The following is a 25,912-nucleotide window of genomic DNA, read 5'->3' as shown; positions in this document are numbered from 1 at the left end:
GAGTTAAGTAATAAAAATAATAATAAAATAATCATGAATAGTAATGGATGAGATGAATAGTGTCACCCCATATTTGGATTATTACTCATCCCCCACTTTGGAGTCAAAAATGGGGAAGCATTGGAGCTCCATTGTGGCAAAAATTGCCCCCGTTATGGAAAAATGGGGAGGGTCGGAGATCCTCTAAAGGCTCAAACACCAATTAAAAGACTGTTGTGCTAAATCTGGAGCATGGCTTTGTCCATTTCAAGGAGGCTTTTGCGTTCTGTTGCTTCTCTTGGTCGCTTGGGTTCTCCACTTTCTGATTCTAATGGTATTTCTTCACAAACCCTTTTGGGGTTTTATCAAGATTTTATTGAAAAATCAAATATTTATTGTAAAATCTAGCTTTAGGTGGATTTAATGGGTGCACAGCAATACACACGCAGACACATTTCACCTACTATATTTTTGTTTACAATGGGTGCATGATTAATATAAAGATTGTATCCTTTTTTTTTGCAATTATAAGTATGTATATTTAGTGCAGAGGGCAGTCGTGTGTCTATATCTGTTGTCTTAATGTTGGATCTGCCTATGTTTTTTTTAACAGCGGTTGTGCCAGATATTCTAGTATCGGGATTCAAAAAATTCAAACTTTGTGACCTAAAATAACTTTTGAATTACCTTTGCCACTATAAGAGGATTCAAAAGTTAATACACACACACAAAAAAAATTATCCCTCTCTGTGCAGTACGATTTTCACTATGCTAAAAATCCTAAGATGCATATTATGTCTCCTTTAATAATTTTGTGAAGTATGGAAGGGCATATTCTTGGTGTTGATGTGGCTTGTGTGGAATCTTCTGTCTTCAGAAAGGTAAATACTTGTCATTATGAGTTCTTTTTTCCCTTGTTGCGCACTTATTTCAAAAGAGATATTGTTATTGATATTCTTTAGAATAGCCTCTTTGTATGTTTACTAACCGATGTTGTATGAGGTTCTCTTAGATTAGAGGTGATACTTAATCTTACTGGGCTTGGAAAAATATGAGTAAAGATGAACCAAATACCAAAAACCTCGTAGTGTCAATGAGAGTCCTGTTTAGTATATATGACCTTACTTGAACAGGATCTGTTCTATAGGCTCGTACCACGATATCCATGAATTATAAGGAGACATGAATCCAAGTCTGGGTTGATGAAGTATGTCTATAACTTATCAAAAAAAGGAGTCCTGTTTAGTATGTATTGTAAAGTTGTTTCTAATTTCTCAATGCAGGACGAATCATTCTTCCTCTCTTGTCGAAGATATTCAACTTCCATCCTGACCCCTGATTCCAGTGACGGTTCATTTCCTTCATATCTATTAACTAAGAAATGTGTCTCAACTCCATAACATTGTCACAAACTACGCAATGAATGAGAAAATGGTCATTGCAGCCACTACCTCTCTTCACATAAAGCACTTCCACATGATTCTCTTTCTTTCTTTAAGTTCACGGCTATTAAATTGTCACTCATGTTAGAGCACACACTTGTCTCTCACTAGTTGTGTAAGGGTTTATAATATCGTGGACAAGTCAACCCATTGCCTCACAGTTTTGGGATTGGATATGCAGATTCTTTGACATGGTATTAGATTCAAATTTTAGTAAGCTAATTTTCTCAACCTTTCTCTATACTATTCTATTGACTGTGGCTGGCTTTGGGCTTCTCTCTACCTCTCTTTCTCAATTCAGCCTATTAAGCCCTAACTTTGATCCAAGCTCATCTTTTAACCTATTGAACCTACTCACTCTCTTTGCTCTAAGCCTACTCTTCAGCCTGATGAACTTACCGTCTCTTCCTCAGGTTAGGCCTACTCGTCAGATGCTCCCTCTCTACTTTAGGTCCATCCTTCCGTCTTCTTTAAAAATGGGGAAAACAAGTCTTCAAATATCCACTTGTAAACCCTAGAGCTAGGTTACATATGCGGGAGGATGTTATGTTAGAGCATACACTTGGCCCTCAATATTAGTTGTTTAAGGGTTAATATTGAGCCAGTCTATTCATTGAATTAAGTTTTGGGGTTTGATGCTCATATTCTTCCACAACTCCAAACAACTATCAACATGAAAAGTTAAACAACTATAATATGGAGTATAGAAGAGTCAAGGATTCTTTCATCTCCTCTATCTCCCATACTGGTCATAAATGCAATATTTATGGAGTAATGTAGAGATACATGCTCCTAAGCCTCCATCTACTGATCTACCAGCTCATGGTTTTGAATAAGATTTTATTTGTTTTTTAAGTTGTAGTTTTAAGTTTATCTACAACTTTATATTTTGAATACCCTCAGTCAAACACTTCATCCCGTACCTCTTCATCCATTGACCCAACAAACGCTTGCTGAATACCCTCTTGTCTCTCACCCTCTCCCCCTAGTCTTACTGGTGAATGGTCTTGAGTATCCATGTTATACTTTTTAATTCTCCTCTTTCCACAAAAGACCTAATCCTATTCTAAAAAGTATTCCCCAAATTTAGTAAAAAGTAAAGTCCATTTCAACAAAAGCAACCTCAAATTAATAAAACTCTTTCTATACTACTAAACAAACAAAATTTGTTTCTTGCAGAACTGCAAGAATTCTGAAATTATCAGAAAAATGCTTGCAAATATGAAATTCTTAAAGAAGGCTGTAAAATGTAGGTATTGGAAACTAAAATTAACACTTATAAAAGATATAAAGGCTTAAATTGGTGACAAAACATAAAAATAAACTTGCATAAAAAATCACACAATTTTTAAACTTAATTTTTCGCGACACTATATTATGGTCTACATCTGAAACATAATATGTTGGCAAGCTTGAGAGCGTGCTACTAATCAATGCCAATTTGCTCCGCTTATTGAGAAGACTTTTCTACCAACATTCTAGCTTATTCTCAAACCTCTGAAGTACTGGCTTCTAAACTCCAAGTATGGGAAGCAAAAACTTGTTTTATCTAGTTACTTGGTCTATGTGCTTTGAGAGCTTTAGGATAGGATAATAATATCTATCCATTTGTATATTCTTCTCACTGTGATAAAAATGCTCCACCTAATCTAAAGGAGTGGCAAGCGTCTAACGGCATGGTAATAGCATTATATTTGATCAATCATCTTGTAATTGTAAATAGTGTTTAATTTAGTAGCCATATTGAGTGAATAATCCTATTCCAACTATTTTGTGTAGGACCTACTAGTATTATTTTCGTGAGCCCCCTTAGTTTATAAAGAATAGCACAAAGTAGAATGTTATTGGATACCACATTTGGCAGAACAGGTATCTTTGGCTTCAGTCGTGTTTATGTTTTTGGGGAAGTTCCAGCTCTCCTCATTAGCTTTCTAGAGAATGAGTGTTGTGTATTTTTAAGTATTTGGCACTAATACAACGTTGCTACACCACAATCCCAAGCATGTTGGGGCCAGCTATTTGGTAAAACAAATTATAAAATATTATTTAGTGGAATTATAGTTCCTCATATTCCCATGCTTAGAAGCTGAAAGAATTTAATGAAAACAATTCATGGAACTGTTTTTTCGTTGATCGCCACATTGTTGGTGTAAAGTGTGTTATATTATTCCCCTTTAGATTTAGAAGTAATGAAGAAGTTGTTAGATAATTATGTAAATATATATAATTAGTCCTAGTCCCATATGTAATAAGAGTAGATTATGTATTGTGTATACTTATAAATAGGGCTCGTTGTTACATAGTGATTGTGATGACCCAAAAGGTCATCTTTAAATTAAATAATTAATTCTGTGTTCTAAGACCTCAAAAAGTACTATTTATCATTCTTCGACTTACGTGCACAGTCCGTATAACTTTTCGAAAAGTTTTTATGTGAAAAATAGATTAAAATGTGAAATAGAGCTTTAAACTCAATTAAGTTAACTTTGGTCAATATTTTTAGCAAATGGCCCAGATCAGTATTTTGATAGTTGCGGTAGGTTGGTATCGTGATTTGGGGCTTGGGCGTATGCCCGAAATTTGATTTGGAGGTCCTTAGCTCAAATTATGACCATTTAGCGAAAACTAGTAATTTAAAGGCTAAAGATTTCCAAAAGTTTGACCACGGATTTGACTTTTTGATATCGGGGACAGAATTCGATTCCGAAAATTTAAATAGATCTGTTATGTCATTTATGACTTGTGTGCCAAATTTAAAGTCATTCCGGGTTCATTTAACGTGTTTCGGCACAAGTTTTGTAAATTGAAAAGTTTGAAACTCAAAAGTTCGAATCGAAATATGAATTATAATTTTGATGTTATTTGATGTGATTTGAGGCCCCAAGTAAGTCCGTGTTATGTTACGGGACTGGTCGGTATAACTGGACGATGTCCCGAGGGGTTCGGGTGAGTTTCGGACGAGTTTCAGACCATTTTTGTAAAAATTACAGGTCTGGTTCTTGTGTGTCGCACCTGCACAATTTTGGCCGCAAGTGCGAGATCGCTTCTGTGGCTGAGAGATCGCAAAATGCGCAGGTCTCGCTTCTGCGGCTTCTTTCACGCTTATGCGCAATCACATCTGCGACGTGAAGGTCCGCAGATGCGGTCCTCTGCTGGGCAGCCTTGCTCCGCAAATGCAAGACCGCAGATGCGAAAATCCCTGGGCAGTGTATAAATCGAAGAGTCCGAGATCTTTTCCATTTTTAGATATTTCAAGCACGAAATTAGGCGATTTCAAAGGAATTTTTCACGATTTCGACTTGGGTAAGTATTCTATATCTGAAAGTGATTATATTTCATAAATTTATGTCAATATTCATCATTTATTTCGGATTAGATAGAAGAAATTGGAACTTTTGTAAAACTTTCCAAAAATAAAAAATTAAGATTTAAAGGTCTATTTGACATCGAAAATTGGTAAATTTTGTATGGTTGGACTCGTCTCGGAACGGGTGTTCAGATTTCGTAAGTTTTTCTGAGATGTGAGAGGTGGGCCCCACTGAAGATTTTTGAGATGAATTTCGGATTTTAATCCGAAAAATTAGCAAATTCATATGAAACTAATTCCTACGATTTGTATTGAATATATTGAATTATTTATGACTAGATTTGAGGATTTCAGACACGAATTCGCGAGGCAAAGGTTTATTGAATTCTTGAATTTGGTTGTAAAGCGAGGTAAGTGTCGTGGTTAACCTTGACTTGAGGGAGTAGGACTTAATTGTCTATTTGCTACATGATTTAATGTGCGGGTATAACGTATATGTGAAGTGACGAGTACTTATGCCTTGTGGTTGAGTCAAAGCATGCGGGTGAAATTTGTTTATTGTGAATAATTATCTATTTAATTAAGATATTCCTGCTTAAGTTTATTATTGATTATTTGATCATTATTCGTGAAATTATTATTCATTTAATTATTGTTGAATATTTTGGAAGGTGAAGTCGGTATTTTGGTATTGAATTGATTTATAAATGTATATCCCCGCATTTAAATACTCTTCCAAATTTATATTATTATTTTCATGATAAGAAAGAGTGTAAAAGCACGAAGGGGTGATGCCGTGCCATTTTAATTATTCATAATATCATTGTCATGGTAAGGAAGAGTGTAAAAGCACGAAGGGTGTTGCCGTGTCATTTTCAGAGAGTGTAAAAGCACGAAGGGTGATGCCGTGCCAAATGAGAGTAAAAGCACGAAGGGTGGTGCCGTGCCATTTTCATATTATCATTTGCTCATTTTATTGTTGATAAATCAATTGGCTGCTAAGTGATACTTCTCTTGCTGAAATTATTATATCATTCCCTTTCGCATGTTTCCTCCCAATTTATAAATTGTTATTTATTGTATAATTGTTACTTTGTATTTGTATATACTTGTACAGATTGTTTATGTACGTGTCTTGTCATAGACTTGTCACTACTTCGTAGAGGTTAGGCTCAGCATTTACTAGTACATGGGGTCGGTTGTACTGATACTATACTTTGCACTTCTTATGTAGATTTTGGAGTTGGTCCCAGTAGCATACCATAGACGTGCTCGGATTCAGCTACTCAGAAGAGACTTGAGATATAATTGCACAGCGTTCGCAGTTCTGAAGTCACCTTCTATTTTATCTCAGCTGTGTATTATCTTTCAAATAGCTTGAATTTTATTCAGACCTTTATTTGTATTATTCTAGTAGCTTGTGCACTTGTGACACCATATTCGGGGATGTATTTAGATAGTTTGCTATTTATGGTCTTTCGCAATTTATTTCAGTAATTGATTTCTATTTAATTAAATTTGCTTTAAAATAGTTAAGATTATTTTAACGTTGGCTTACCTACCAAGTGAAATGTTAGGCGCCATCATGATCCTGAAGGTGGGAAATTTCGGGTCGTGACAGTTGGTATCAGATCTCTAGGTTACATAGGTCTCACGAGTCACGAGCAAGCTTAGTAGTGCCTGAAGGATCGGTACGGAGATGTCTGTACTTATCTCTCAGAGGCTATGAAATTTAGGAATAATATTATTTTTTTCTTATTATGTCGTGCGATTTTATTCTATCATCGATGATTGAACCATTCTATTCTTATTCTCTCGCAGATGGTGAGAACACGTAATACATCTACCGATGGACAGGGACCAGAACCCCCAGTGGTAACTATGACCAGGGGTAGAGGTCGAGGTCGAGGTCGAGGTTGTGCTAGAGGCCGAGGCAGAGGCAGAGGTAGAGCTCAGTCTAGAGCCCTAGCAATAACACATGTTGTAGAACCTCAGGTGGATCTTCAGGATGAGGTTCCCGTTCAGACTGTACCGGTTGGATCAGTTCAGGTCCCGGAAGAATTTATAGCTACTCCACTGCTTCAGGACGCTCTAGTCCGTTTGGTGAGTCTTATGGAGGGCGTGACCCAGAATGGTACATTTCCAGTGGCACCAGCCATCTCACAGGCTGGGGGAGGAGCACAGACTCCCACTACCCCCACTCCGGAGCAGATGGCTCCATAGTATCAGGCTCCAACAGCCCCACTAGTTGGGGTAGTTCAGCCAGTTGTTGCGGCACAGGCCGGTGATAGGCTCACCATGTCTTCTGAGGCCTTATTGAGACTGGATAAGTTTACTAAGCTCTTTCCAATTCACTTCAGTGGTACACCTTCTGAGGACCCATATGATTATCTTGACCGATGCCATGAGGTACTGCGGAACATGGGTATAGTTGAGACCAATGGGGTCGATTTTGTTGTATTTCAGATGACGGGTTCCGCCAAGAGGTGGTGGAGAGATTTTATGTTGACCAGACCAGCTGGGTCACCTCCACTGACTTGGGAGCAGTTCTCACGGCTATTTCTAGAGAAGTTCCTCTCTATCACATTGAGAGAGGATTTCCATAGGCAGTTTGAGCGTCTCCAGCAGGGCAGTATGACTGTTACTTAGTATGAGACCCGTTTTGTGGATCTAGCCTGTCATGCTACCCTTTTACTTCCTACTGAGGGAGAGAGTGTGAGGAGGCTTATTGAGGGACTTACTCACCGTATCAGGTTTCATATGGCCAAGGAGACCGGAAGTGCGATTTCCTTTCAGGCGACTACTAATGTTGCTAGGAGGATCGAGATGGTTCTTGCACAGGAAAGAGGGCAAGAGTCTGATAAGAGGCCTCGTCAGTTCGGTGGGTTCAATGGTGCCTCGTCTGGAGGCAGGGGTAATTTTGGTAGGGGTCATCCTCCCAGGCTGTTTCACTCAGTGCTCCAGACATTCTACAGTGCATCACCAGCTCCTATCAGTACACCTCCGATCTAGAGTTTTCGGTATGGTTACTCAGGTCGACAGGGACAATTTCAGGGTCAACAGTCACAGCAGTCGAGGTCCTGTTATACTTGTGGTGATCCGAGGCACATTGCTAGATTATGCCCCAGATCTCAGGGCAGCATATAGCAGCAGAGTTCTCGTGCTATGATTCCAGCACCGGTTGCTTCACCGCTTGCTCAGCCAGCTAGAGATAGGGGTCAGGCAGCTAGAGGTGGAGGTTAGACCGTTAGAGGTGGAGGTTAGGCCGTTAGAGGTGGAGGTCAGCCAGTTAGAGGCCGTCCCAGGGACGCAATTCAGAGTGGTGGGGCCCAGTCCCGATTTTATGCTCTTCCAGCTAGGCCTGAGGCCAAGTCATCTGATGTTGTGATTACAGGTATTGTTCCAGTGTGCCATAGAGATGCTTCAGTTCTATTTGATCCAGGATCTACTTATTCCTATGTGTCTTCTTATTTTGCTTCATATCTGGTGATTCCTCGTGATTCTCTGAGTGCTCATGTGTGTGTGTCCACTCCGGTGGGAGATTCTATCATGGTATATCATGTCTATCATTCGTGTGTGGTTACTATTAGGAGTCTTGAGACTAGTGTGGATCTTTTACTCATTGATATGGTAGATTTTGATGTCATCTTGGGTATGGATTGACTGTTACCTTATCGTGCTATATTAGATTATCATGCCAAGACGGTGACCCTAGCCATGCCGGGGTTACCTCGATTAGAGTGGAAAGGAACTCTTGGTCATTCTACCAACAGGGTTATTTCATATATGAAGGCTCGGCGTATGGTCGAGAAGGGGTGTCTAGATTATTTGGCTTATATTCACGATCCCAACGTAGAAGTTCTTTCTATGGATTTAGTTCCAGTTGTCCGTGAATTTTCAGATGTATTTCCTGCAGATCTGCCGGGAATGCCACCCAATAGAGATATTGACTTCTGTATTGATTTAGCTCCGGGCACTCATCCCATTTCTATCCCACCATACTGTATGGCCCCGCCGGAGTTGAAAGAATTGAAGGAACAGTTACAAGACTTGCTTGATCAGGGATTCATTAGACCCAGTGTCTCGCCCTGGGGTGCACCAGTACTATTTGCAAAGAATAAAGATGGATCTATGCGGATGTGTATAGATTATCAGCAGTTGAACAAGGCCACGATCAAAAACAAATATTCGTTGCCAAGAATTGATGACTTATTTGATCAGCTTCAAGGTGCCAAGGTATTTCCGAAGATCGATTTGAGGTCTAGTTATCATCAATTGAAGATTAGGGTATCTGATGTCCCTAAGACAACTTTTCGAACTCGGTATGGGCATTATGAATTCCTAGTGATGTCATTTGGGTTGAGAAATGCCCCAGCAGCATTTATGGATTTGATGAATCGGGTGTTCAAGCCCTATTTGGATTCTTTTGTGGTTGTATTCATTGATGATATCTTGATTTAATCCAGCGGTCGAGAGGACCATGAGCAGCATCTTCGGAGTGTGCTTCAGACTTTGAAGAATAATCAGTTATATGCCAAATTTTCAAAATGTGAATTTTGGTTAGACTAAGTTGCCCTTTGGGGGCATGTTGTATCGGCAGAAGGCATAAAAGTGGATCCTAAGAAGATTGAGGTTGTTCAGAATTGGCCTAGACCTACTTCAGTTACAGAGAGACGGAGTTTCCTAGGTTTGGCAGGTTATTATCATCGGTTCGTAGAGGGGTTTGCATCTATAGCAAGCCCATTGACCAGACTGACCCATAAAAGTGTTCCATTCGGATGGTCAAACGAGTGTGAGTTGAGCTTTCAGAAGCTCAAGACTGCTTTGACTACGGTGTCAATGTTGGTATTACCCACAGGTACAGGGTCTTATACTGTGTATTGTGATGTATCTCGCGTTGGTCTTGGTGCAGTATTGATGCAAGATGGCAGGGTGATTGCATATGCGTCACGGCAATTGAAAGTTCATGAGAAGAATTATCCTGTTCATGGCTTAGAATTGGCAGTCATGTCCACGCTTTGAAGATTTGGAGACATTACCTTTACGGTGTCTCGTGTAAGGTATTTACTGATCATCGTAGCCTGCAGTATCTGTTCAGGCAAAAAGATCTCAATTTGAGGCAGAGAAGATGGTTGGAGTTGTTGAAAGATTATGATATCGCTATTTTGTATCACCCCGGAAAGACCAATGTGGTGGTTGATGCTTTGAGTAGAAAGGTTGTGAGTATGGGCAATCTTGCGTATATTCCGGTTGGTGAGAGACCGTTAGCTGCAGATGTTCAGACTTTGTCTAATCAGTTCGTGAGGTTAGATGTTTCAGAACCCAGTCGGATTCTAGCTTGAACAGTTGCTCGGTCCTTTTTATATGAGCGCATCAGAGAGCAGCAGTATGATTATCCTCATTTGCTTGTCCTTAAGGACATGGTACGGCACGGTGATGCCAAACAGGTTGTAGTGGGGAAAGATGGAGTTCTACGGATGCAGGGTCGTATTTGTGTGCCTAATGTGGATGGGCTTCATGAATTAATTCTAGAAGAGGCCCGAAGTTCCAGGTATTCTATTCATCCAGGTGCCGCCAAAATGTATCAAGATTTGCAGCAACATTATTGGTGGAGGAGAATGAAGAAAGATATAGCTGCATTTGTAGCTCGGTGTCTGAATTGTCAGCAAGTTAAGTACGAGCATCGGAGACCTGGTGGTTTGCTTCAGAAGTTAGAAATTCCTACTATGGATTTTGTTGTTGGGATTCCACAGACTCAGAGAAAATTTGACGCGGTTTGGGTCATTGTGGATAGGTTGACCAAGTCATCACATTTCATTCAAGTGGCAGTAACCTATTCTTCGGAGCGGTTAGCTAAAATTTACATTTGTGAGATTGTCCTCATTCACGGTGTGCCCGTGTCTATCATTTCTGATCAAGGTAAGCAGTTCACTTCGTATTTCTAGAGGGTTGTACAGCGTGAGTTAGGCACACGAGTTGAGTTGAGTACATCATTTCATCCACAGATAGATAGACAGCCAGAACGCATTATTCAGATAATGGAAAATATGCTTCGTGCTTGTGTTATAGACTTTGGAGGATTTTAGGACCAATTCTTACCACTTGCAGAGTTTGCCTATAATAATAGCTACCAGTCGAGCATTCAGATGACTCCATATGAGGCATTATATGGAAGACGGTGTCGTTCGCCAGTTGCTGGTTTGAACCGGGAGAGGCTTGGTTGTTGGGTACCGATTTGGTACAGGATGCCTTGGATAAGGTCAAAATTATTCAGGATCGACTTCGCAGAGCTCAGTCTAGGAAAAAGATTTATACCGACCGTAAAGTTCGTGACATTGCATTCTTGGTTAGAGAGAGAGTATTGCTCTGGGTTTCACCTATGAAAGGTGTAATGAGATTCGAAAAGAAGGGCAAATTGAGCCCTAGGTATATTGGACCTTTTGAAATTCATGAAAGGGTGGGTGAATTAGCCTACAGACTTGCACTACCACCTAGTTTATCAGCAGTTCATCCGGTGTTCCATATGTCTATGCTCCGAAAATATCATGGCGATCCGTCCCATGTATTAGATTTTAGCTCAGTCCAATTGGACAGAGATTTGACTTATGAAAATGAGCTGGTAGCTATTCTAGCCCGGCAGGTCCGACAGTTGAGGTCTAAGAGTTACCCTTCAGTTCGGGTGCAATGGAGAGGTCAATCAATTGAGAAGACTACTTGGGAGTCCGATTCGGACATGCAATTAAATATCCACACCTTTTCACCAACTCATGTACTTTTCTAATTTTGTTCGAGGACGAACGTTTGTTTTAGAGGTGGAGAATGTGATGACCCAAAAGGTCATCATCTTAAAATAATTAATTCTGTATTCTAAGACCTCAAAATGCACTATTTATCATTCCTCGACTTGCATGCGTAGTCCGTATAATTTTTCAGAAAGTTTTTATGTGAAAAATGGATTAAAATGTGAAATAGAGCTTTAAACTCAATTAAGTTGACTTTGGTCAACATTTTTAGCAAATGGCCCAGATCAATGTTTGATAGTTCCTGTAGGTCTGTATCGTGATTTGGGACTTGGACGTATGCCTGGAATTTGATTTGGAGGTCCCTGGCTCAAGTTATGACCATTTAACAGGAACTAGTAATTTAAAGGCTAAAGATTTCCAAAAGTTTGACCACATATTTGACTTTTTGATATCGGGGTCAGACTCCTATTCTGAAAATTTGAATAGCTCTGTTATGTTATTTATGACTTGTGTGTCAAATTTGAAGTCATTCCGGGTTCGTTTAACATGTTTCAGCACAAGTTTTGTAAATTGAAAAGTTTGAAACTCAAAAGTTTGAATCGAGGTGTGAATTGTAGTTTCAATGTTATTTGATGTGATTTGAGACCCTGAGTAAATCCGTGTTATGTTATGGGACTGGTCGGTATAACTGGACGAGGTCCCGAGAGGCTCGGGTGAGTTTTAGACGAGTTTCAGACCATTTTTATAAAAATTGCAGGTCTGGTTCTGGTGTGTCACACATGCGCAATTTTGGCCGCAGGTGCGAGGTCGCTTCTCTGGCTGAGAGACCGCAAATGCGGAGGTTTCGTTTCTGCGGCTTCCTTCGCGTTTCTGCGGCTTCCTTCGCTCTTCTGCGCAGTCACATCTGCGACGTGAAGGTCCACAGATGCGGTCCTCTACTGGGCAGCCTTGCTCCGCAAATGCGAGCTTTGTCTCGCAAATGCGAGGCCGCATGTGCGAAAATATGGTCCGCATATGCGAAAATCACTGGGCAGTGTATAAATCGAAGAGTCCGAGATTTTTCCCATTTTTAGACATTTCAAGCACGAAATTAGGCGATTTCAAAGGGGTTTTGCACGATTTCGACTTGGGTAAATATTCTATATCTGAAAGTGATTATATTTCATAAATTCATGTCAATATTCATCATTTATTTCGGATTTAGATAGAAGAAATTGGAACTTTTGTAAAACTTTCCAAAAATGAAAAATTAAGATTTGAATGTCCATTTGACATCGGAAATTGGTAATTTTTATATGGTTGGACTCATCTCGGAACGGTTGTTCGAATTTCGTATTTTTTTCTGAGATGTGAGACGTGGTCCCCACTGATAATTTTTTAGATAAATTTTAGATTTTAATCCGAAAAATTAGTAAATTTATATGGAATTAATTCCTACGATTTGTATTGAATATATTGAATTGTTTATGACTATATTTGAGGATTTCATACACGAATTCGTGAGGCAAAGGTTTATTGGATTCTTGAATTTGGTTGCAAAGCGAGGTAAGTGTCATGGTTAACCTTGACTTGAGGGAGTAGGACTTAATTGTCTATTTGCTACATGATTTAATGTGCGGGTACAACGTACATGTGAAGTGACGAGTACTTATGCCTCGTGCTTGAGTCAAAGCATGCGGGTGAAATTTTTTTATTGTGAATAATTATCTATTTAATTAAGATATTCCTGCATAAGTTTATTATTGATTATTTGATCATTATTCGTGAAATTATTATTCATTTAATTATCGTTGAATATTTTGAAAGGTGAAGTCGGTATTTTGGTATTGAATTGATTAATAAATATATATCCCCGCATTTAAATACTCTTCCAAATTTATATTATTATTTTCATGGTAAGGAAGAGTGTAAAGTACGAAGGGTGATGCCGTGCCATTTTAATTATTCATAATATCATTGTTAGGGTAAGGAAGAGTGTAAAAGCACGAAGGGTGTTGTCGTGCCATTTGTGAGTGTAAAAGCACGAAGGGTGATACCGTGTCATTTTCAGAGAGTGTAAAAGCACGAAGGATGATGTCGTGCCAAATGAGAGTAAAAGCACGAAAGATGGTGTCGTGCCATTTTCATATTATCATTTGCTCATTTTATTGTTGATAAATCAATTGGCTGCTAAGTGATACTTCTCCTGCTGAATTTATTATATCATTCCCCCTCGCATGTTCCCTCCCAATTTATAAATTATTATTTATTGTATTATTGTTACTTTGTATTTGTATATACTTATACAGGTTGTTTGCGTACGTGTCTTGTCATAGCCTCGTCACTACTTCGTCGAGGTTAGGCTCGGCACTTACCAGTACATGTGGTCAGTTGTACTGATACTATACTCTGCACTTCTTGTGCAGATTTTGGAGTTGGTCCCAGTAGCATACCATAGACGTGCTCGGATTCAGCTACTCAGAAGAGACTTGAGGTATAACTGCACAGCGTTCGCCGCTCAGAAGTCCCCTTCTATTTTATCTCAGCTATGTATTATCTTTCAAACAACTTGGATTTTATTCAGACATTTATTTGTATTATTCTAGTAGCTCGTGCACTTGTGACACCATATTCGGGGATGTATTTAGATAATTCGGTATTTATGGTCTTCCGCACTTTATTTCAGTAATTGATTTCTATTTAATTAAATTTGCTTTAAAATAGTTAAGATTATTTTAACGTTGGCTTGCCTACCAAGTGAAATGTTAGGCGTCATCATGATCCTGAAGGTGGGAAATTTTGGATCGTGACACTGATGTACTTTCAAGGTTTTGCACCTCTCAAGCACAAAGAAGAGAGAAAAATAAAAGCACACAGCTAATTAAGTTTTTCACAAAACTAGCGAAAGCGTTCTTCAAACTCACGTTAGAAGACTATAAGATAAAAAAAAAAAAAAAAAACCTCACTCACAAGCTCCTCAATCCTACAGAATTGCAGGAAGCGTTGAATAAGCAAAGAAGAGGAAACAAAAGAGCCAATCACGTTTTTGAAACTAATGCTCAAAGAAACTAATCACTCATCTTTATTTTCAGCATATTGAGTCCTTTAAATAGGCTTTACAACGAGTAACATTGATGAGGTTAAGGAAAACTAATCCTAATTAAACTAGAATAAGAATATAGTTAAGAAAAGCCTATTATAACTAAAATAGAAAAATAAATTCTAGTAGGAATGAAATACCAACTAACAATCTTAGTTTGACTAGAACTACAAATAAAATCCTACTAAAATAGAGAATAAAAAATCCTGATCTTTATGGAAAAGAAATCCTAATCTTAAATGAATTCCTCGACTTCTTGAATTTCTTGGATTCTAGGCCATCTTGATCTTGCATCACTACTAGAAATTCGGCAAAAACCGACCAAGGTCGACCGACCAACTATGGTCGGTCAAAAAATCGACCAAAGTTGGTTGGTTTTTCAAAATATTTTTTTTTAATTTTTTTTTTTACGAAACCGACCAACTTTGGTCGATTTTCTTTGGCGCAAAAATGCGGGAAACTATTTTTGAGTCCCGCGAAATTTATGTTTCAAGAAACCGACCAACTTTGGTCGGTTTTTCAATTAAAATAAATAAAAATTAATATTAAAAAAACCGACCAAAATTGGTCTGGTTAATTCGGCGGGTCATTTAAAAAAACCGACCAACTTTGGTCGGTAATTTTACTTTTTAATAAAACCGACCAACTTTGGTCGGTTATTTTCGTGCGAAAATACAATTAAAAAGTATAAATCAAATAAAAGACAGTCTTAAAACAAAATGTACCAATGATCTAGTGGTAGAATAGTGTCCTGCCACAGTACAGACCCCGGTTCGATTCCCAGCTGAAGGGAAGGCAAGAAGCATTGAATAAGCAAAGAAAAGGAAACAAAAGAGTCAATCACGTTTTTGAAGCTAATGCTCAAAGAAACTAGTCACTCATCTTTATTTTCAGCATATTGAGCCCTTTAAATAGGCCTTACAATGAGTAACATTGATGAGGTTAAGGAAAACTAATCATAATTAAACTAGAATAAGAATAGAGTTAAGAAAAACCTATTCTAACTAAAATAGGAAAATGAATTCTAGTTGGAATGAAATACCAACTAAAGTTTGACTAGAACTACAAATAAAATCCTACTAAAAGAGAGAATAAGAAATCCTAATCTTGAATTCTAGGCCTTCTTTATCTTGCATCACATAGTGAAATATCAATAATATATTTTTTTCCCATGCTTTCTCACATGGTATCAAAGCAACCGTGAAAAATTTATCCCTGTGCATCAATTCCAGCAACTCCAGAAAGAGATATTAGTCAATCGGAAGCCCTTTTCCCGACAAAAAGAGGTTTGTCCGCAAGAAGAATATTATCCATCAGTGTTGTGCAAAAACCAACACCATCACGAAGTATATTAGCCTCCGGTTGAATTTTTCCGGCGAAGTTCCGACGTCCACGCGCCGGTGTGAGTCTATTTCTGGACAGATTTTGGCAAAGCCTCTTTTGGTCAGTGTGTTGCCTCTGCAATTCCGGGCCTACCTATATAAGTATCATCAAATTCTAACAACATTAATTTTTTTCCGGCTTGAACAATGCTTTTCCTGATTTGAACAGTGTTTTCCCAGGTACTTCTTCATTTTTCACTATTTCAAGTGAAGAACTTGGTTTCCAGAGGCCGTCTTTCCCTGTCCAACTCCATCTAACTAAGAAAAAAAAGTAGAGTATCCGTCTTAACTTGTTCTACTTTGGCATTCTAAGGTTAACCATAAAAGTTTTAGTTATTGAGAAATTGGTTGTAGCGAAATGGGATGCAATACTATGAATAGTTGGATGATTTCTAGATTATATTGAGTTCCTTCAATACAAAGCATGCAAACAGACATCTTCAGAGATAGCTCCCGGTGTTCAAACATGTAATAGTATGACTTGTGCCTCCCAATCTTCATCCTCCGATTCTTGGGTCATTGATTCAGGTGCATCTGATCACATTTATGGTAACTAATCTCTTTTTACTACTATTTCATATTCTCAATCTTTTCCAACAGTCACAATGGCTAACATGTCTCAAACCATGGCAACTAGAATAGGTCAAGCAAGTCCACTTCCTTCTTTACCTTTGAATTCAGTTCTTTATGTTCCCGGTAGTCCTTTTAATCTCATAGCCTTGTATGTGGCTTGCGCCGGTTACTTTATGGTCTAAAACAGTCTCCTCGAACCTGGTTTGGTAAGTTCAAGTGTTCAACACAGTTATCCAAGAGTTTGGCATGACTCGTAGTGAAGCTGATCACTCTATATTTTATTGGCATTCTGCTTCAAATCTCTGTATTTATCTAGTCGTTTATGTTGACGATAATATTATTATATGCAATAACCCGATGGTATTATTAAGTTGAAGCTCTCTTCCAACACTTTCAGACTAAGAGTCTGTGCAAGTTAAAGTATTTTGTGGGTATTGAAGTCGCTCAGTCTAGCTCAGGTATTTTGATCTCACAACGGAAGTATGCCTTAGGCATTCTGCAAGGACATGGGGATCCGTTCAGTGATCCCGCAAGATATAGGCGGTTGGTTAGTAAATTAAATTACCTCACAGTGACTAGACCTGGCATTTCCTTTCCTGTGAGTGTTGTGAGTCAATTTATGAATTCTCCATGTGATAGTCATTAGGATGTAGTTGTCTGCATTTTTCGGTATAAAAAATCAGCTCTAGGCAAAGAATTATTGTTTGAGGATGAGGCCATGAGCAAATCGTTGGATACTCAGATGCTGATTGAGCAAGATCACCTTCTGATAGACGCTCTACGTCTGGATATTGTATCTTAGTTGGAGGTAATTTGGTGTCTTTGAAGAGCAAGAAACAGAATATGGTTGCTCGGTCTAGTGTGGAAGCAGAATATCGAGCAATGACTATTGCAGCATGTGAGCTAATTTAGATCAAAGAGTTGCTCAAGGGGTTAAAATTTGGTGAGATTAGCCAGATGAAACTTGTGTGATAATCAAGCTGCTATTCATATTGCATAAAATGCAGTGTTCCATGAGAGAACTTAATACGTTGAGATTGACAAAGTGTCAGAGAAAAGGTACTCTCGAGAGATATTGCTACAAAGTTTGTGAAGTCAAATGATCAACTTGCAGACATTTTTACCGAGTCCCTCACTAGTTCTCGTATTAGTTACATATGTACCAAGCTTGGGGGGGATTATGTATATAATTAGTCCTAGTCCCGTATGTAATAGGAATATGTTATGTATTAGTCCTAGTCCCGTATGTAATAGGAATATATTATGTATTGTGTATACTTATAAATAAGGCTCGTTGTAACATAGTTAAGAATATCAATAATATATTTTTCTTTCGTGCTTTCTCACAGTAGTAATAGTTGAAACTGTTTGTTGCTTGCTTTACATTTCGCCTACGATGTGGGAACACTTTCTAGACTCATATGTTGCCCTTTATAAGGATGATCGCCACATCTTGATTGTACAAAATGGAGTTGGTATTATGTCTGTCTCCTTATAATATACTGAAAACGTACTCTCAGCGGATGAATCTGTATCATCTGACTTTTTGTTACTATCTTTTTGATTACTGTATGTGGTAGGGCTCCATCAGGACCTGGTCATTCCAGTAATGAACTTTCTTAATGAAGACAAAGGTTTTATGTGTTTGGCTGGGGATGTTTTTGATGTCCCAATTAGGAAAGATATTATTCATCGTGTTGTGAGATGGCAGCTAGCAAAACGACAGCAGGTATGTGCACGAATTTTTTGAATCCCAAATTTTGAATTATAGAGAGCATAGATATTGGCAAGCTACTCCTTTTTTACTCTGTTTCCCATGCTTAAGAGCATTTATCATTTTTCATCTTTTATGTCAATTGCTTCTGTGGGAAACAAATAGATTTTTTGGAGGGGGGTATGGGGGAAGAGAATCAGGATAAACATTTTGAGGCATATGAAAATCACAGAAACTCATATGCCCTTGAAAAAATTGCCTTGCTAAAGAAAAATGTTGCAGACGAAAAGTGATCTACTGTGGATCATTTAAATCATCAGGGCCTCCTATTCTCCTACCTGCTTTCTATCTTTATGCTTGTTCCCCTGATTCTACAAGCTTTGCAAATTATAGTTACTTGCCAAGGCAGTAGAGGATTCAAATAGTGTTGTAGACCTTCTCTTGGTGAATGCTGCAGGGAACCCATTCAACTAAAACTATTAGTGAAGTTAGTGGGATTGGTAGAAAAACGTGGAGGCAGAAGGGCACAGGACGAGCGAGGCATGGAATGTTGTGCAAGCCGAATATATAGAGAGTGATTAAATTACAACTACTATATCTAAAGGTAGCTACTAAATAGTAAATGCGACAATAATAAAATGAACACCAGAAATTAACGAGGTTCGCCAAATTTGATTTTTGCCTAGTCCTCGGACACAATCAACTCAAATTTATTTCACTCCAAAAATACAAAGTGAAATACTACAAGAGAGAAAGAAGATTCAAATGCCTTAGGAGATAAGAAGGCAAGTGAGAGATATTTTCAAATCAACAAAATTATTGCTATTTATAGAAGGGAAATGACCTTAATAATGTCATGCATGACATCATATTAAGTGTGAACATACAATGTAAATGTATGAAAAATACATCTACCAATTTCTTCCTAAAAAGAAGCTTGAAATGTTCACACTAGTTCACATTAATCTTGTCAAATTCAACAAATCTCCACCTTGGCAAGATTCCACTTTTTCAATTTTCTCTTACTGATAAATTTTGATTGTGTCTTCAACTTTAATCTTCAAAGTTAAACAATGTTAATCAAGTTCAAACAATGTTGAAACTTGATCGCAGTCACTACTTTTGTTAGCATATCGGCAGGGTTGTTTGTGGTCCAAATTTTCTGTACCATGACTCCACCTTCTTCTATAATATCTCGTACAAAGTGATATCGAACATCAATGTACTTCGTTCTTGCATGATAAACTTGGTTCTTTGCTAATTGGATAGCACTTTTTCTATCACAAAATAGTATGATGCTTTCTTGACCAATACCAAGATCTCTAAGTAACTCTTGAAGCCAAATTGCCTCCTTTACAGCCTCCATAATTGCCATGTACTCTACCTCAGTGGTAGGCAAAGCAACTGTTGACTGCAAAGTAGACTTCCAACTAACTGGTGCATTTGCAAAAGTGAAAACATAATCAGTAGTTGATATACGCTTGTCCAAATCAACCGCATAATCCGAGTCACAATATCCAACAAGATACTGACTATCTTCCTGCTAAAAAATCAATCCAATATCTACAGTATTACAAATATAACGTAGAATCCATTTCACAGCTTGCCAATGCTCCTTTCCTGGATCGTGCATATACCTGCTTACAACTCGATATCATGTGAAATATCAGGTCTTGTGCAAACCATTGCATACATAAAGTTACCAACGGCATTCGCATATGGTACTCTTGACATATACTCTCGTTCAGCTTCATTCTTCGACAACATAAAAGCACTAAGCTTAAAGTGAGGAGCAAGAGGAGTATTAACCGACTTCGTGTTCTCATTCATGCCAAATCTATCTATTACTCTCTTCAAGTATTCTTTCTGAGATAGATAGAGTTTTTTTGAATGTCTATCTCTTTTTATCTCCATGCCATGAATTTTCTTCGCCTCACCTAAATCCTTCGTCTCAAACTCCTTTCTTAGTTGAATCTTCAACTTTTCAATTTTTCTCTTGACTTTTGGAAGCTATCAACATATCATCAACGTATAGGAGAAGATATATGAAGGATCCATCTTCAAGCTTGCGCAAATACACACAATGATCATATTTGCTTCTTCTGTACTTCTGCCGCAACATAAACTTGTCAAATCATTTGTACCATTGTTTAGAAGATTGTTTCAATCCGTATAATAATTTTTCAAGTTTGCACACCATATTTTCCTTTTCAGCAACTTTGAATCTTTCTGGCCGAGTCATATAGATTTTCTCTTCCAAGTCTCCATGTAAAAATGCAGTTTTTACATCTAACTGAACTAGTTCCAAATTCAACTGTGCTACCAAAGCCAACAAAACTCTAATGAAGGAGTGTTTCATGACTGGAGAAAATACCTCATTGTAATCAATTCCCTCCTTTTGAGCATACCCTTTGGCCACCAATCTTGCTTTGTAGCAAACATCTTCTTGGTTAGGAAATCTTTCTTTCTTTACAAATACCCATTTGTATCCAATTGCTTTCTTGCCCTTCGGGAGATTGACCAATTTTCATGTGCGATTCTGATGAAGGGACTGCATTTCTTCATTCATGGCAATCCTTCACTTATCTTCTTCTGAACTTTGGACTGCGTATTTATAAGTGGTAGGAATACCATCAGCTACAATTGAGGCTGCACAAGCTACCGTCTCTATGAGACGAACAAGTTTCTTTATTGTTCTTTTTAGCTTGGTGGTTGCTATTGATTCAAGTTGTTGTTGGGGTTCCTGAGTTGGAATCTCCTCTTCCACTGACGACCAATCCTCTTATATTCTATTATTTAAAAAAAGAAGCAATTGACAAGAACAAAATTCAAAAACTATGAGAAGAAAAAAGAACAATAATTGTCCTACAGAGTAGTAAAAAGCCATTTCTAAAGGCTCAAACAGCAATTAAAAGGCTGTTGGACCATTTAACACCTGCATGCCACTTTATTTTGACACCATCACTCTTTTTATACCATTCTCACATACAATTTATTTCTTGCCTTTTCTAATTAACTTTAAGTAGTGAATGTAAGATTTTGTATAAGCAATGTCATGTCAGTCTACTATTACGATTTAACTTACATATAAGTTTGGGTCTGCAGATGTGCTAAGTTTGGGTCTTCTAATTGTCCCAAATTGCTGTTTACATAGTATTTTTTAAGTGGTATATGTAGACAATAAATTTGTTGTCGAGAAAATAATCGAGACCGAAAAATATTGCAATAATCGTAGTATTTGATTTCAAATATTTGAGTGTTACAATATCTATTGTTCCTTTAATTCTACTTTTCCAATATAAATTCAAGGGTCTTTGAGCTTGATCTTGAACCTATATTTGTTGCCATGGACAATGGTCTTGTATTCAACTAGCACGAACTTTGATTTGAACTCGTACTCCTTGAATCTTGATATGTTCTTCGTTTTTGAGCTTGAGCTTGATTTGTACTTCGTTCTTGAGCTTGAACTTGTTTTGTTCTTCGTTCTTGAGCTTGAACTTGATTTCTTGAACTTGAACTTAATTGCTTGAAGCTTGAAACTTGCAGAGAAATTTGCGGTGTTTGATCCACGAGCTCTCTCTTGCTTCTTGTTATAACTTATGGTGTATTTTCTGAGTTATGAAGACCCCTATTTATAGTTGTGGAAGAAAAGAGTTATGATGAGAACAAACTCCTCCCGACCAATCAGATTGAAGCGTGACAAGGCCGCATTTGATTGGCCAGAACATGTCACTTGCACACGTGGCGCAGTTTCATTAGCCATTTAATTTGACTTGGCATGCCTTGTCATTTTAATACATGACATGATCCTATTAGCTCTTCCGTTTGACTTGGCGTGCCATATCATTTCACGCGTGACACCAAACTGGGCCTCTAGGAAGATGATATATTGGGTCTGATGAAGTGGGCTCATTATTTACAGCTCAATTAAATTGGCTAGCCCAATTATATTGGACTTATATAATTAATCTAATTATATTAGCCCAAAATATTTATTTGGACTAATATATTAAAATATAGTCCATGCTATTTTATGAATTTTGTTCTGATAAAATTTATATGTCTACAAATGGCCCCTACTTCAAGGTTTGTCGTAATGTGGCTTACCGAGACTTGAAGACAAGACTTATATAACATACTTTTTCCCGAGCAGAGTTAACGTTTTTCATCCAAGCAAGGACCTTTTGTTGGACGAGTTTAACCTGGGATATGGTGTTTTATACTCCAAAAAAAAAATGGTCTTCAATTCAAAGCGCGGCAATTGGCAGTAAGCCAGCTTAATTTGAAATTTTGTTGGAATTTTCTATTGACACAAAGTTGGCATCCACTTTGGGCCATATTTGAAAATTTCATATATATATATCTCCTATTGACATGTAGTAATAGGATAAAATATTCCACTTTAAATTCTCATCAGTGTAAGTGCCCCATCATCAGTAGGATTGCTTGCCAAATCCAAATTAAGGCCGATGTCATGCGTTTTGGGACTTTGACACCGGCAATTCTTTTCGTTTTCTTGCTTTATTCTAATAGCATACTCCTCTTCAAATGTAAACTCTATCTTGATGACAATTCTTCTCCTATTGAAAGACAAATTCCTTATTGCGCAACTCCTATAAAAGGACAGATACCTCATGCTATATATTCATATTTCATAGTTCATAGAAGGAAGACAATGAAAATAAATCTCAGTTGAAGGCTTCTATTTGTCATATTACAAATGGGATTTTGGAATTTAGCTTCACAGATGCGTAGACAACTGAGGTTCTTACAGTGTATAAGACAATTTTCTCATCAACTTTTGATGATTAGCAGCATTACAACGTAAAAGCAGTAACTCACGGAAGCATGCGATCAACATTCAACCTTGGGTCGAGGGTAGAAAATTAAATCAGTAGCACTTTTACGAGCTTTTGCCACAAAGAACTGAAAGACACCAAGCTTGACAGATTTTCTTTTCGGCAAATCAACATTTATTTAAATTGTCCGTTTTTTTTAGAGCTAACAATTTTAACTTGTTTCTACATGTGCTTTGCATTGCTTCTTTATTCAGAATTAATCCATATTGAACGACTCCATCCACCAGCACGAGAAGCCAAATTTGCAAACTTTGAGCAATGGAGATCGCTGTTCAAGACCAAAATTTTGCCGCTTCGTGCTCTGGGCACCGATACCTGCCATGCTGAACTAGACTGTTGTGCTGCTTCCGATGTTTTTTTATGTCAAACTGAAGCGTCATGCTGCTGAATCGTCGTGCTATTGACATCGTATCCGCCGAAACTTCGTGTTGTTGGCATCGAGAATTTCCAAAATATATTTCTTTTGCAGGCTTTTGCGAGAGTACCAACGGTCTTTGATATCCCTAAGGAAACGAGATGCCTATATGATTTGCAGCGAAACACTTGTCTCTTTGTTGCGGCCTGGCGAGAGATACACATAAAGTGTCTTTTCAACCTCGGCGACTAAATCCCTACTCTTGGAGGCTCAGAGAGACCATATTTCATCATTAGCGAGCACAACATATACCACATCGCATCGTTGCAGGCTGGCCAGGAAGACAACTGGAATAAAATTCAACCACGACAAGTCGGAATGAACTCTCGAAGGCGATGCACAAGTCTGTCATTTAGACTTCACAGCACTGCATGTTGTCATTGAAAAGTACATATCTCAAATTATGAACGTCCAAATCGTGAGCCATCTGTGACCTCGGAAAGAATGGTTTGAAACCTGCAACACCTGAAAATATTGTGGTAGAACTCCTTTTAGATTGGCCGCAACATTATTTTGAAGTCGCTCCTAATGTCTTCCTTAATGCGTTTCAGCTTTGTGCACTCTTGCTGAGAAATTCATATCTCGAGTTTCGGGTGTCGGAATTGCGATCCATCTATACTGTTGGAAAGAAACTCCGCAACACACAATATATATAAATACCATGGCAAAAATCCTTTCAGAACGTCCACCTCAATATTTTAAAGTTGCTACAAACATCTGCCGCACTTGATTTCCAGATTTGCGCACTCTAGATACAGAAAATCATATGTTAGGCTAGGAACATCGAAATTATGAACCGTTTAATTTATTGAAAACTAAACTTCAAAATCTAGAACATACCCGAAATTATTGATCAAACAACTTCAGAATCGTCTTAGATAATATTTTGAAATCAACTTATATTGCACCACGCTGTCAATTCCGGATTTGCGCAGTCTCACCAAAATAATCATATCTTGGGGTAGAAACATCAAAATTATGAACCGTTTGATTTTTCGAAAACTAAACTTCAAAATATAAACCATATACAAAATTAAAAATTTAATACATTAAGGATAGTTTCCAATAATATTTCAAAGTCAACGTACAATTATGACACGCTGGCGATTTCAGATTTGCGCGACTTCACCAAAAATTTTGTATCTTGATATGGAAACCTCGAGATCGGAAGACGTTTTAATTGCCATCAATCGAAATTCAAGAGCTTCATTCTCACAAATATCTTGGGTTCAAGTCTTACTAAATTTGAAATGTTGTGCCAAACAATCTTTCTTCTTATACTTGTGTTCCCTTTTGACGCCTCTCTTCTCTTTTCTTTTTTTCTAGGGCAGAGGGCGGATTTGGAGACCAAAAAAACTTGAAGGTTTGGCGAACCTGAAGACATAGAGAATCCCTGGGCTTCAATAAAAATACTTGGCATCTTTCTAAAATCGTCCCATTGAAGATACTAATTTACCATGAAGGGTTGCCCCCTTTAAATCAAATGAGATCCAAAGTTCAATAGGAGGAGGACGTTTCAGCTTGATTTTACATTCCTTCATACTTTACTCGGACAACAGTTGGGGCAATATGTATCTTTTGAACTTATGCGACTGAACTTAGAATGAAACTCTAAGTTGCCTACGTGCCTCGGAGAAGAGGATCAAGTCATAACGTAGTTCAGAATTTGTGTATTTTTTTTTACTTTTTTAATATCCTAACTTTTTTCTAGGCTGCCTCTTTGGAGGTCTTCGACCTAACGGACTTTTGTTTTTGGGCCATACACAGTTTATACTCTTGCTGGCCATGAGTAACATGCAGTTTATGCTCTTGCGTTAAGTAACTTGCAGTTTAAGCTCATATTTTAGGGAGCTTTGCGACTTGAAGATTTTGCTCAAATGTGAAGAGATTCATGACATGCAGTTTAGGCTCGTACGTCGAGAAGCGTTGCAGCTTGAAGATTTAACTTACAGTTTGAAGTTCCGCTCGAATTTCAAGAGCTTTATTACTTAATGATTTAGCTCACAGCTGAAGAGCTTTGCAGCTTGAACAGTTTGCTCGAATTTGAAGAGCTTTACAACTTGAAAACTTTGCTCAAATTTTAAAAGCCTTATGTCTTAAAGTTTGACTCTAATTTGAAAAGTTTTGCATCTTGAAGTCTTTGCTCGATTTTGAAGAGCTTTCGACTTGAGTCTTTGCTCGAATTTGAAGAGATTTACAACTTGAAGACTTTGCTCGAATTTTAAGAGCTTTACGTCTTCAAGTTTGGCTCTAATTTGAAAAGCTTTGTGACTTGAAGTCTTTGCTCGACTTTGAAGAGCTTTCGACTTGAGTCTTTGCTCGAATTTGAAGTGCTTTGTAACTTGAAGACTTTGCTTGAATTTGAAGAGCTTTACGTCGTAAAGATTTAGTTCAAAATTGGGGAGCTTCATGACATATA

Source organism: Nicotiana tomentosiformis, chromosome 1 (assembly GCF_000390325.3).
Source record: "Nicotiana tomentosiformis chromosome 1, ASM39032v3, whole genome shotgun sequence".
NCBI lineage: Eukaryota > Viridiplantae > Streptophyta > Magnoliopsida > Solanales > Solanaceae > Nicotiana > Nicotiana tomentosiformis.
The sequence above is the reverse complement of the archived record's forward strand: the minus strand, read 5'-3'. Positions refer to the sequence as shown.